At 32.4% G+C, this 13,984-nt stretch overlaps 1 long non-coding RNA gene across 1 annotated transcript; it reads right to left on the bottom strand.

Annotated features, from left to right (window-relative positions):
- Window positions 1-10,837: 10,837 nt before the first annotated feature.
- On the bottom strand, window positions 10,838-11,785 carry LOC121230355 (uncharacterized). The gene is made up of 2 exons (XR_005928286.1): window positions 11,717-11,785; window positions 10,838-11,321 (listed from the first exon to the last, which is right to left on the bottom strand). It is a non-coding gene; the product is annotated as an uncharacterized lncRNA (long non-coding RNA).
- Window positions 11,786-13,984: the final 2,199 nt, after the last annotated feature.

The following is a 13,984-nucleotide window of genomic DNA, read 5'->3' as shown; positions in this document are numbered from 1 at the left end:
TCAATTGTAAGTGATTTCTTGCCCCGTTTTTAATTATTTTCGTATTGTTATGCTTATTGAAGCTCGAATTTCATGTTTCTACCATTTAATTTAAATGAAATTAAAGTTTAAAAATTGACCCATTCATGATATAATTGTAAATTGATTAGTGATGTTAGATAATGAATGTTTGAAGTGTTAATTACAAGTTTTACTAGATGAATTTCAATGAAAAATGTTGAAAAAGGGCTAAATTGTGAAAGATGGTAAAGTGTGCATAAAGTTGTGATTTTGTGAAATTGAGGCCCGTTATGAGCATGAAATATGATTTAGTGAAGTTTGAAATTTAAGAATTTAGAGAATTTTATTTTTACGAGCTTAGGGACAAAAGTGGAATTTTTGAAAAGTTATGGGGAAAAATGTAAATGTGTCAAAATGTTGTGTATGAATTGTATTTGAATGGAATATTGATAAAATGTATTAAATTGTGTTAATATAGATCAAGAAAGAAGAAATAGTGCAAGTGATCGGGGAAAAGAGAAAGTTATCGACTAAATTACAAAAATAGTTGTTTTGCATCCGAGGTAAGTTATATGTAAATAATAGTTATATTTGTATAAATTGTGAATTATATTTGATATGTGAATTAATATTGAATGTGGAAGGAAAGTTGTTCATGAATTATTTAAGTGATAAAGTGTTGAAAATAAAGTGTTAAGTATAAATTCCCGGTTGAACTTAGGAATAGAATTGGATACAAGTGACATGTCACTAGAGACCAGTGTTACAGTGTTACAGTGAGTCCCGGGTGCTGGGTGATCTAGCATGTGTTGCAGACACCTGACAGCTTGTGTGAGCAGGCCCGTGGACATTTCCAGTGTTATTGATCAGTGGTAGCTTCGGCTACATTTCAGTGGTAGCTTTGGCTACATCCAGTGGTAGCTTCGGCTACATATCAGTGGTAGCTTCGGCTACATATCAGTGTGGCACTTATGTGCTAAATCTCTACGTATCCGTGTATATTCCAAGTGTTCAACGGGATTAATAATGAATTAAAGTGAATATGAAATGTTAAGTGTGAAAATGTATATGCAAGTGAATTGGTAAGATTGTGTATGTGTAAGTGATTGAAATTGCTAAGAAATGTTTTGATTAGTTATATGTTAAAAGTGTTAATTATTAATTGAGTAATTATTGTTTACATGTAACTTACTAAGCTATTTATAGCTTACACATCTCTTTCTTTCCTTTGTTTTATAGTGATTTGAACTTGATCGAATAGTGGACCGTCGGAGCTCGTATCACACTATCATAACCATCTCGGTATTATGTGCTTTTCAAAATGTTTAAACTATGGCATGTATAGAGTCTTAATCATTTTGAGCATGTCCAAATGATATGGCTAATGTTAGCTATTGAAGTAGTTATTAAAGAATATGTTTTGGAGTTATGTATGTTTAAATGGTAACTAATTCAAAGAAGCAGTTTCTTTGACAGCAGCAGTGACGTGAATGTGAAAAATCACCATAAATAGTAGAAATGGAATTAGAGGGTGAATGATATATAGAATTAAATCTTATCAAGTCTATTTTTACATGAAAGAAACGGTGTAGGCAAAGGAATTTTATATTTTGAGATATTTAAATTTTAGTGAGACAGGGTCAGAATGGTTTTTGAAGTCCCCTGTTCTAACTTTAGAAAATCATTATAAATTGTACAGAAATAATTATAGGTCATAATTTATATGTTTAGATTCCATAGTGAGTCTATTTTCAAAATAAATTAATGGTAACCTTATATGAATTCTATACAATTAGATATTTGATTTTTAGCGCCAAGAGGTCAGATCTGTCGAGCTGTGAAACAGGGGATACTTTAATGAATAAACTGTACTAATGTGCTAAGTCAAAAATTCTGAAAATTTTATGGTAAGTAGGAATATGAGTCTAGTTTCACGGAAAATTTACGGATTTAAATTTTGAGTTTCGTAACTCAAGTTATAATTAAATTAGTGACAGTTGCGCAGATGGACAGTGTTGTTATGAACAGTGAATTTAATTTTAAAAGCAAATTTTTATGCTCCGAATCGATAAGTTAAATTGGATGACATTTCGTACTCGATTCCGGAGACGGTCTCGGGTAAGGGGTGTTACATATTTTGTAACACCCTTAACCCGTACCCATCGCCGGAGGAATTAAGGAGTGTTACAAAACAAGCACGAAATTTTCATTTAACACTATACCAATAGTTCCTAAGTTCAATTCACATCAAAACATTTTAAAACATTAATTGAATATCAACCACACATACACATCAACTATATGGAATACATATAATAATTTAACAAGCCATCTTCGCATGGCTATACATATATACATTATCAAAAAGATACTTAATTAACATCAAAAGTCAATCCTATACATGCCATTAACAAAGTTCAGCTACAAAACTACCGAAAGGGCTTAGATAGTATGGACAACTTTGACTTTGAAACTCCTGAATCCGATAGTTAACGAGCAGGATCTATAAAACAAATGATTAAGACAACAGAGTAAGCATATTGATGCTTAATAAGTTTTAAGTAATGCAAAAAATTTGAAACTTGTTATTAAAATCGAGTACATAAATTCACCTATTAATATTCTAATTGGTCATCTCTTGGCCGAATATGTATGTCTATATATATACACATAAGAAAACTTCTAGCACATATTCCATTATTTATAAGGCTTATACTAATACCTTTAACCACATTCTTTCATATGATAACTTACATTAACCAATTATATCATTGCCTTATCCTCAAATACCGAATTCATTCACACACATATATATATTTATACCGTACTTTGATTCTAGTTATTCACATAGAAATCAATTCAAATCTGAGTACGTAACGCGAATATTAACTTGTAAAATACATGTACCTACGCAACGAGTTTTACCACGGACGTTCGAGCTTACAATCTCACTTACATTGCTGGCATCGATTCTGTCAAATCTCAGAGCTCGGAATACCTTACTAGCATGAGCCTGCGGGTTCTTAGCCCAGATATTTTTCCAGCACTTAGCCTACGGACTTTAAGTCCAGATATATTTCCAGCATAAAGCCTGCGGACTTCAAGTCCGGATATATTTCCAGCATAAAGCCTGCGGACTTTAAGTCCGGATATTTTTCCAATACCATGCATACTTAGTTATATATTTAACACATCTCAATCAACCTATCACTTAGTAATTATTTAATACATTCGGATATAAGTTCAATAGGCACATCATCATTAACATTTCAACTCAAAAATTATACCTAATATCACACAATCATTTCGCCATTCAAGCTTAAACTCAAAGTTACCATCGACCTCAAAGTCATATACACGCATTGTTTATTAAACAACTTTGTACAAGTTCTAACTAAATTTCAATTCACCTATTATACTCTTATAAACCAGCATCAATTATATATTAAAGGAAACTACTCAAAACTTACCTTGGATATTTTGAACAGTTGCGGATAGGCTACTCGACTGCTTTTTCCTTTCCCTTATCTGATTTAGACCCTCTTTGCTCTTGAGCTTAATTAAAACAAATAGATTTATTTAATGACTTATTCAACTTTACTAAATACAAATATCAAAATTTTTTTTATGATTCATTTCAAACTAATTAATAGGCAACCGATCATATTTTTTTTTTCCAAAACGATATTCAAACATTATATCCAATGAACCACAACTATCGAGTATTTAACTTATAATCGAACATATGATATGACCCGTATGTCATAAGCTGATTACCGAACCTATTACTTCACTTCATGTACATATCGAATGGAGTAATCCTTACTTGAACTATTAGTCAACCTTATCAAATGGACAAATATACTTAAGATACCTTATATATATATATCTATATATGTGCATAGATACCATGTTACCAAAAATTATTTTCTAGCTTAGTTGCCGAACCAATATACAAAACCCATATGCTAAACAACTCGTCAATGTTACCTATCTATATATCCAATTCATTTCTCATCCATTCGACTAGCTAAGTTAATGTCATGAAACACTATCATATAATCCTTACGGCCACAAAGCATGCTCATTATTTATTATTTCCAAACCAATTTATAAGCTAATTTATACAATCAAAACAAGTCTATAATAAACCACAACCTAATCATATCCACCAATCACATTTATTTCACTTAAACCGAATAAGCAAGCACATTTAGTCCTTGGCCGAATATCACTAAACACAAGTCAACAATAGTCTTAATATTTATCACCCTATATATATCATTTGCAAAAGAAAAGAAAAATGGATTAATCATACATATATACTACAAAAGCCGAATACAGAAATTTAACCTATGCATAACATTACTTACATTCCAATACTCATATTATTCAAAATCAAACTCTTAAAAGTTATGCCCCTAATATGAACAAACCTCAAATTCATTCATTTCAAACATCCACACGGTATTTGTTCAAGTCATTAAGTAAATTTATGTTCGGCTATAGTACTCATGAGTATTAAAAATTTATAACTTAACTACCTCCAACCTTTCTCTTCAACAATTCTTCATAAAACATAAAGACTATAATCCAATCTCCTCCTTTAATAACCAAAACCGAATGCTCAAATCATCACCAAATTTCAAAATTTTGTCATGGGCTATGTATGAAACTATCTAATTAACTTAAATCAAGCTTAAAATTTCAAAAACTAACATAATTTACTAACCTTCCCTAAGCTTAAAGTGACCGAAAATCTTGCCCCTTTTTCTTTCTTCAATTCGACCAAGAAGAACCAAAAAATGAAGCTTTGTTTTCATCACTTCTTTTTCTATTATTTTTTTATATACATTAATACTATAAAATATAAAGCCATTTCACTAATAAACAATACATATATTCTAAATAAAACCACATCATGGCCGGCCATTACACAACAAAAATAGATATTTGACATGCAAGTCCATCTTTTTGTATTTATGCATTAATAGGCCACTTTAAAATTAACCTAACATATTTCACAATTGTCTCACCTAAGTCCTATTTAATAAATTTCACATACAAATGACAAAATTAAAACATGAAACTTTTACACTTGCATGTACACATACTATAAGCATAGAATATAACGATTAATTATTTTTATGACTTGGTTTGTGGTCCCGAAACCACTTTCTGACTAGGGTCAAATTAGGGCTGTCACAACTCTCCTCCACATAAGGAATTTTCGTCCCTGAAAATCTTACCAGTGAATAAGTTAGGATATCGTTCTTTCATAGAGTTCTCGGATTCCCAAGTAGCTTCTTCGATCCCATGCTTGAGCCATAATACCTTTACTAACGGAACCTTTTTGTTTCGCAACTCTTTTACCTCGCGAGCTAGGATACGAATTGGTTCTTCTTCATAACTCAAATCAGATTGAATTTCAACCTCTGATGGATTAATTATGTGCGATGGATCGGATCTATAACGTCGAAGCATCGAGACATGAAAGACGTTGTGAATCTTTTCAAGCTCAGGGGGTAAAATCAATCTGTATGCGACCGGTCCAACTCGTTCGGATATTTCATATGGCCCGATGAACCTCGGACTCAATTTGCCTTTACGGCCAAACCTGAGCACCTTTTTCCATGGTGAAACTTTAAGAAACACTTTGTCTCCGACCTGATATTCAATGTCTTTTCGGTTTAAATCTGCATACGACTTCTGACGATCTGAAGCTGCTTTCAGACTTTCATGGATTACTTTTACTTTCTGCTCAGCATCTTTAATCAAATCAACCCCGAAGATTTTATTTTCACTAAGCTCGGTCCAAAACAACGGTGCACGGCATTTACGACCATACAAAGCCTCGTAAGGTGCCATCTTAATACTTTACTGAAAACTATTGTTGTAAGCGAATTCAATCAGAGGTAAATACCGTTCCCACGAACCACTAAACTCAAGGATGCAACATCTCAGCATATCCTCGAGTATCTGAATTATCCGCTTGGATTGACCATCGGTCTGGGGATGAAAAACGGTGCTAAAATGCAACTTGGTACCCAATGCTTCTTGTAATTTCTTCCAAAATTGCGATGTGAACCTCGGGTCTCTATCCGACACAATAGAAGCAGGTACTCCGTGTAACCTTACAATCTGAGAAACATACAGTTCGGCTAACTTGTCAAGTGGATAATCCATACGTACGGGAACAAAATGAGCCGACTTTGTCAATCTATCGACAACAACCCAGATCGCATCTTTCTTACTTAATGACAATGGCAACCCAGATACAAAATCCATCGTGACACGATCCCATTTCGATTCGGGTATCATGATCGGCTGGAGTAATCTTGAAGGCACTTGATGTTCCGCTTTCACTTGTTGACATATTAAACACTTCGAGACAAAGTCAAAATGTCTCGCTTCATACCGGACCACCAAAATCGGCGTTTCAGATCGTTGTACATTTTTGTACTATCCGGGTGAACTGACATTCGACTATTATGAACCTCATTCATAATCATCAAAATAATTTCCGAATTTTTTGGAACACACAATCGACTTTTGAACCTCAAACAATCATCATCATCAATTTGAAACTCTGATTCCACATTTGAAACATATTCAGTTCGTTTAGCAACCAATTCATCGTCAACTTTCTAGGATTCACGAATTTGATGAATTAATAATGGTTTGGCCTTTAATTCTGCTACTAACACACTATTGGATGACACGGACAGGTGTACATTCATTGCTCGTAAAGTAAACAGTGTTTTACGACTTAAAGCATCGGCAACCACGTTGGCCTTTCCCGGGTGATAGTCAATGACAAGCTCGTAGTCTTTCAACAACTCAAGCCAACGTCTTTGCCGCAGATTCAAATCTCTTTGAATCATCAAATATTTGAGGCTTTTGTAATCTGAATACACATGACACTTCTCTCTAAACAAGTAATGTCGCCAGATTTTTAAAGCGAATACGATGGCAGCTAATTCGAGATCATGGGTCGGATAGTTTTTCTCATGTGGTTTTAATTGCCTCGACACGTAAGCTACAACTCGACCTTCTTGCATCAACACACAACCCAGCCCATTTAAAGATGCATCACTGTAAATGACAATCTCTTTACCAGATTCAGGCTGTACTACCACTGGAGCTTCAGTCAAATAGATCTTTAGTTGGTCAAAACTTTTCTGGCACTTTTCCGACCATTTGAACTTAACATCTTTCTGAAGTAGCTTCGTCATTGGTGTAGCTATCATCGAAAAACCTTTTACAAACCGTCTGTAGTAACCAGCAAATCCCAAAAACTCTTTTCAAACTTTTATTATATAGGGTCGGATTCCAAATTGGATTTTAAGTCGGGTCATTTTAATTATAAATATATAAGAATTTGTCTCCCATATGATCGAATAATAGTTATAAAATGACTCTTTTCAAACAATCTGACATTTATGAAAGTTATGTAATTTATGACTTATCATACATGTTTTAACTTGAAGCTTTAGCAAGCGAGTTTTGTTGTTTGATAGTGTGATACAGGAGCCAATAATTATATTGCAGAATATTGCGAACTGTATTTCCTGTAAGATATAATTTGTTTGTAAATAAGATCAAAGTTTAAGAGATTAACTCTGCTAACTCAAAAGATCAGATGTTACGAGCTTAACTCTACTAACCTTAATAATCAACTGAGCGCGTAGGTCCACAGGTTGTTAGAAAGCCAAAGGTCGTGATATTAAATCAAGCGAACCATAAGAAAGCCAAAAATAGTGATCATATATTAGCTTGACAACCCAAAAGATATAAGTCAGATTTGTACTCACACATAGAGCATACAAGAATAGAGCAGTAATATACTCCACAGATAGTAAACTAAAGTCTTTTAGGAAGGTGAGGAGAAGCAAATAGTAGCATATAACATCGATATCAAATCATATCTGGGACCATATATTCTGAAAGATCCACCCTAGTTGCAAACTCATAGTATCAAAAATTTTATGAAATTGTAGAAAAGAGGAATAATTAAATGGATATTCCGCATCTTTTGACATTCTATCTCATCAAAAACCTCATCGTCAACAGATGAATGCTCATTCATATTGAAATCTTCTGGTGCAATATTTAAGAAATTTATAAGGTTACTAAATGTCTGATTTTCAATAAATTGTACTTGGAAAACGCCATCACTGAAGAGGTGTGGTGCAAAAAATCGAAGGTTGTTTCTTATTGTGCAGTTTCCAAGTAGCTTTTTCCGATTGCTCACGTATAATAACACTATTTTGTTCCGATCTAAGGTATCGTGACAGATAATCAAACTCGCGAGAGGAAAACATATTTGACTGAAGTGATACCAACATAAATATAACTATCTCAACAAGTGCAGATTCGACAATGTTCGAAATCCATAGTTATACTTGCAAAATCCAACTTCAAAGGCTATTTATAACTTATCCTATATCAAGAGATGCAAGTGCAGTCATAATAATCAAGAGAAATCGTACAAACATGTCAATATTCTAAAAAGTGAAAATAGTATGGACCCAAATGATTTCATCAGTCATTTACCTGATAACATCCTTCACCAAATCATTTTGTTGCTCCCTATTCAATTCGATGTCCAAACTTAATGTCTTTTCAGTTTAGAGACAACAGTGCTTTTTGAGGCGACTGTTGGTTCTTCTTGGAAGATGTCGTGGTTGATATTAGACAATGTCCTCTAACGCATTGGACATGAGACTTTGAGACTGAGACTCCCTTTCCATTCTCGTTGTTGTTATGATCTCTGTAAAAGAAATCATTATGGCCTTCTCAAGTAGGCGACTTGAATGTTATTTGAACGAATTAAAAGAGCTTTGGTGGATTGATTGTTTAATGGAAAGAGAACCAATCAATGCATTACTTTGCTTACTGAAGTTTTGTCCGAGTTTAGAAAGACTTTATGTTACATTTGATCCAAAATGCTATAACCTGCCCAACACTGTAAACAACTTCAACACTTGGAGTTAGACATTGTATTTTCTAAACAGATAAACCAATATTGAAGGCAATTTCTTTTAAGTAGCAATTATCACCCCATTAATAACTTTAATTCTAAGAGATGTTTGACCCGATTCGATTGCTGACAAGGCGTGCTCGATTTGAACTAGCTTTCCTGAAGGACAAGATGCAGCACTAATGAGGCCAGAACGATCGGTATGACAGGTGAACTCAGTTTTTTAAACACTATTATCATAAGCACCAGTTGCTGTCAAAATTTTGAGAAAGGAATAACACTACTATCAAAGATGGGAGTCCAATGCAACGCATCTAACCAATTAAGGGAAACTATGTGAATAAAGATAAAGTGCAGTGAAAACCACAAGAGGAAACTCGTATAAAAAATAATGTTGGATTTTGGAGGCTAGCCAAACACCTACAAATATAATTATCGCGGAAAGCAAATGCAAAGCAATATATATATATACAAAGCTATCAACTTAAAAAATCAACATTTTTATTTACTGAATAAACAAAAAAAAGAACCAAAACTTTAAACTTCACATTTCCACATCTTTTTTAATACTCTAAACCATCATATTAAGTAAATAATAAAGAATTATAAAACTTGGTTTAATCATCAATTTAATTCTATTCAACTTGTTCATATCAATATGCCAACCAATTTTTTATCTTATTCAAATTAGTATACCTATCAACTCCTTATTCAATTGATCCAATAATTGATCAAATTTCAACAAATCTCTAATATTTGATGCGAAATAATATTATTCTATATTCATTAAAAATAATCATAATTAGTAAATAATTTTAAAATATAAACAGTCACATATTGCCAATATCTTTACTTTACTTTGGAAATTTACAACTAAAACAAGCAAATTACTATTTTAAAAAAAATTATCAACCTTTTACTTCTTGGAACAGATAGCTGAATAACTTGTCAACAAATTTATTTAACTATAAGGGTGCGTTTGGTTCGCTGTATTGGATTAGAGGTGTATTGGATTAGAGATGTATTAGATTAGAGGTGTTTTGGATTAGAGGTGTAATAGCAAATCAACTGTTTGGTTGAATGTAATGGAATAGAGGCGTAATAGTAATCTTGTGTTTGGTTGAATGGAATAGAGGTGTAATAGCATAATGGAAAAAACTAAAATGACTAGAATACCCTTAGCATAAATTTGTTTTGGTAAATGATTATTGTTATTGTTATTTAAATTTTAATAAGATTATTATTATCAATAATAAATAATTTAATCATATTTAAACATAATTATTATTAAATATATTATAATTAAAATATATAATTTAATAAAATTCTTAATAATTAATATTCTTATATGAATTTACTCAAATCATAATATATGATACTATAAAATATAATTTGAAATAATTAATATTAAATATATTTTAATTAAAATATATGATTTAATAAAATTTATAATAATTATACCTAATAAATTTTCTTATATGAATTTGTATAATTTAAAATAATTATTATTAAATATAATTTAATAATAATATATAATTTCATAAAATTCTTGATAATAAATTTTCTTATATGAATTTATATAATTTAAAATAATTAATATTAAATATAATTTAATAATGATATATAATTTCATAAAATTCTTGATAATAAATTTTCTTATATGAATTTATATAATTTAAAATAATTAATATTAAATATAATTTAATAATGATATATAATTTCATAAAATTCTTGATAATAAATTTTCTTATATGAATTTATATAATTTAAAATAATTAATATTAAATATAATTTAATAATAATATATAATTTATACATTTAACCAGTGCCAAGCATTATGACCTTTAAGCAATGTTGAACTTGATCACCCAAATTTTCACAAATACTGTTAATTACTTAATTCAAACTGCATTGTACAAAATGCCGGTCAGATCATTTCAACCTTCCAGCTACCAACTAATATGTTTTCCAATTTTCTAGCCCACCCAAACTTTACAAAATGCTAGATAGCATATTAGTCACAATGATATTCACATCACTAATTATATCCGAAAATGAATGACCCTGGGAAAAATTACAAATATTACATGGATTTCATTCAATCAATGTTGATGTAGAAGCATCCTTGCCCTCTGTTGAAGTTGAGTCAATGACCTAATACAAGTGCCCTCCTCGCATGTCTTTAAGCGTGTAAGGCTGATTAGTTCCCGAATAAAAACTACAAGACTACTTTGCATTGGCAACTTGTCTTCAGATCCCTTGCTTCGGTGTTTCCCTTATACAACCTCAAATTCTCTAGACTTACTGGCAGTTGTTCGTAGTACTGAGTCAGGAAGCCCTGAAATGATTACCAGTCAGGTGACATTCATCATAGCAGATGCTAAAATTTTGCAATTCAGTCGATTCTCTATAAACAAAGATGTAGATAAATACAACAAAATATATCTACATCTTTTTGTCCTAAAGGTTCTCAATGACAGAAGGTATTGATTAATGCACATTTCAATAATCTGAGAATATGAACTAAATTCAAGGAAAAATCAACACTAAAATAGCAATGAGCCCTGCATTTTACAAATTTTCACTAAACAAATTGGCAGATAAGACTTCAAACTGATGCTGTACAACTCAAAATATCTCATTCACTCTCTCTGCACCTAATATAATTTGCCAATTATAAATGCTATAAACTTCAGTTTAAAAAATATATTATCCAACAGAAAGCAGACACACCTTGGAATTGTTCCTATAGTCCACAGCTAAACGATGGTAGTGTGTTGAAAACATCCCTCGGCATTGCACCTAATATAACTCATATTTCAAATTACAGCATAAGAGTCAACAAAGAACTTAATTTGGAAGGTTTCAGAAAGATGAGTGAAAATTTCTGCTTGGACTGATGGAAAAAGTTGCACCAACTTACAAAATGGAGGACCTAATGCACATGTTTAAGGAACTGCTACAAAGATTTGATCGTCAGTCAACTAAGTCCGTCCATGCCAAAGCCCATAATTCAAATATCAGTTAAAAGAAATGAAACAAATGACACTCACACTTCTCCAATATCAGATTGACAAGCAGATCAGACAACTAGAAGAACAATAAATAATTGAAATGGCCAAAGAATCCTACTTTCAGTACCCACTACCATTTTATTGGGCTTGAATTGGTAACACAAACACACACAATCAAGAAATTAAATGTAGATGAAATCTAACCTTGAATAACATTGTTATCTTGGTCAATTTTTTCCAATGCAGGAATGCAAAATGCTACAGTTTTTCCAGTTCCATTTTTGGCTCTAGCAAGAATATCACTCCAGGTCATATAAAAATGTAATTTAAGTAATGTTAACACGTCCAGGTTGACTACGTTTTGCCATTTGGCAGTGTTCAAACATAATCCCTTCATTCAAATACAGAATTTGCATATTTTACTGTCATTCTTACGATAGGATGCTGCCCTGTAAGGATTTTCATGCATGCAAGACTGTATGAACGTATATTTACCTCTATTTTATTGTAACAACGAATTCGAGAAATTGTGTTTCCAGGCCTACTTATTAACCACATTTGGGATCTATTAATTAATTCAAATAAAATAGCAGGATTGAGTTAAGAAGTATTTGCAGGAAAGGACCTTAGAAAGATTCAATACTTGTGGTTTTATGAACCGTTCAACCTAAAGATATACATGGACACCCTAATCCAGTTCAAAAACTTAAGCTAGAAAGTGGAAACACCATAATTGGATTTTTTTAAGTCAATAGAGTATTTAGAGAACAAAGAAGACCAGTTCCATTGCAATGTATAATGGGACATAGTGATCGAAGAATGAGTCATTCACATTTCTTTAGAAAACAGTAATTCATTACAGCCTTGGCGAATCTTTCATCTGTTTCCATTTTTAAAAATGGAATTAAAGAATGAAAATGATAATGGACCTGCAGTGTGGCTAGAATCTATAAATAGACATGCTTTCGAACTAGATTTCTCACCCCTCATAAACTAACAATTCTTAGAAGAATCTAATCGAGCTTAGGTTTGGTACTTAATGATACTAAAGATGGTGGTGTGTTCTTTAGTTCTTTGTTTTCTTTGAAACTTTATCTTTGCAATATATTTCAGGGCTCAACATTCCAGGAATTACATCCAACCAAGTAGGATCAATGGTCACTCCAGCCAATGTTCAACAAATACCAGGACTTAACACTCTTGGCATATCTAAGCATACCAGTACAATGCTGTGTGATGTGGTGCAGGAAAGTGAAATACCCGATCGGCCGGGGGTCGAAACAAAAGCAAAACCAGTAAACCTCAACAGAGCAGTGTAATAATGATAGCAAAGTTCTCACAAAAATAACCAAAATAAATAAATAAATAGAAATTCACAAAGACCATCTGGACAGAAAGAAGAAAGTGAATATAAAAATCCCATTTCTTGGAATAAATTGATAGCCAAAGATACTGCATTAAGCTATTAAAGAAATATTGAAAAACAAAAAATCCCAATTCTTTTTTCTTTGGCTCAGCAAGAAAACCCCATCCATAGATTCTTAAACTTTTAATAGAAAACCCTTCTAAAATCACGAGTTCGAATAATACTGCATTTAGCCAAGCAGAGAAAAGAATCATTTATATGAAAGCTACTGGCTTTACTACTACTTTGCGAAATCTAGGCTTTGAATAGGCTTTGAACCAAACCAAACATGGGGATGGAAAGATACAGTGAAGAAGAACTAACCGAAACAATGGGCCGGAGACCTGAGACGGTGGAGGGTGGAGGTGAATTTGCTCGCAGGTTCTCTTTGATGTTGGGAGGGAGAGGCTAGAGATGGATTTCAAGTTGGGAGGGCAAATTAGGGTGTGAGATGTAAAACGGCTGTAAACTGAGGAGAAGGCAGGGATTGAAAAACAGAGAATTTCGGGGATTAGGAAAGTAACGGATTAGAGGGGGATTAGTAATGCATTGAACCAAACGGCAGATTAGAAAGGGATTAGG

The sequence above is a fragment of the Gossypium hirsutum genome, chromosome A06, assembly GCF_007990345.1.
Source record: "Gossypium hirsutum isolate 1008001.06 chromosome A06, Gossypium_hirsutum_v2.1, whole genome shotgun sequence".
Lineage (NCBI taxonomy): Eukaryota > Viridiplantae > Streptophyta > Magnoliopsida > Malvales > Malvaceae > Gossypium > Gossypium hirsutum.
The sequence above is the reverse complement of the archived record's forward strand: the minus strand, read 5'-3'. Positions and strand labels throughout refer to the sequence as shown.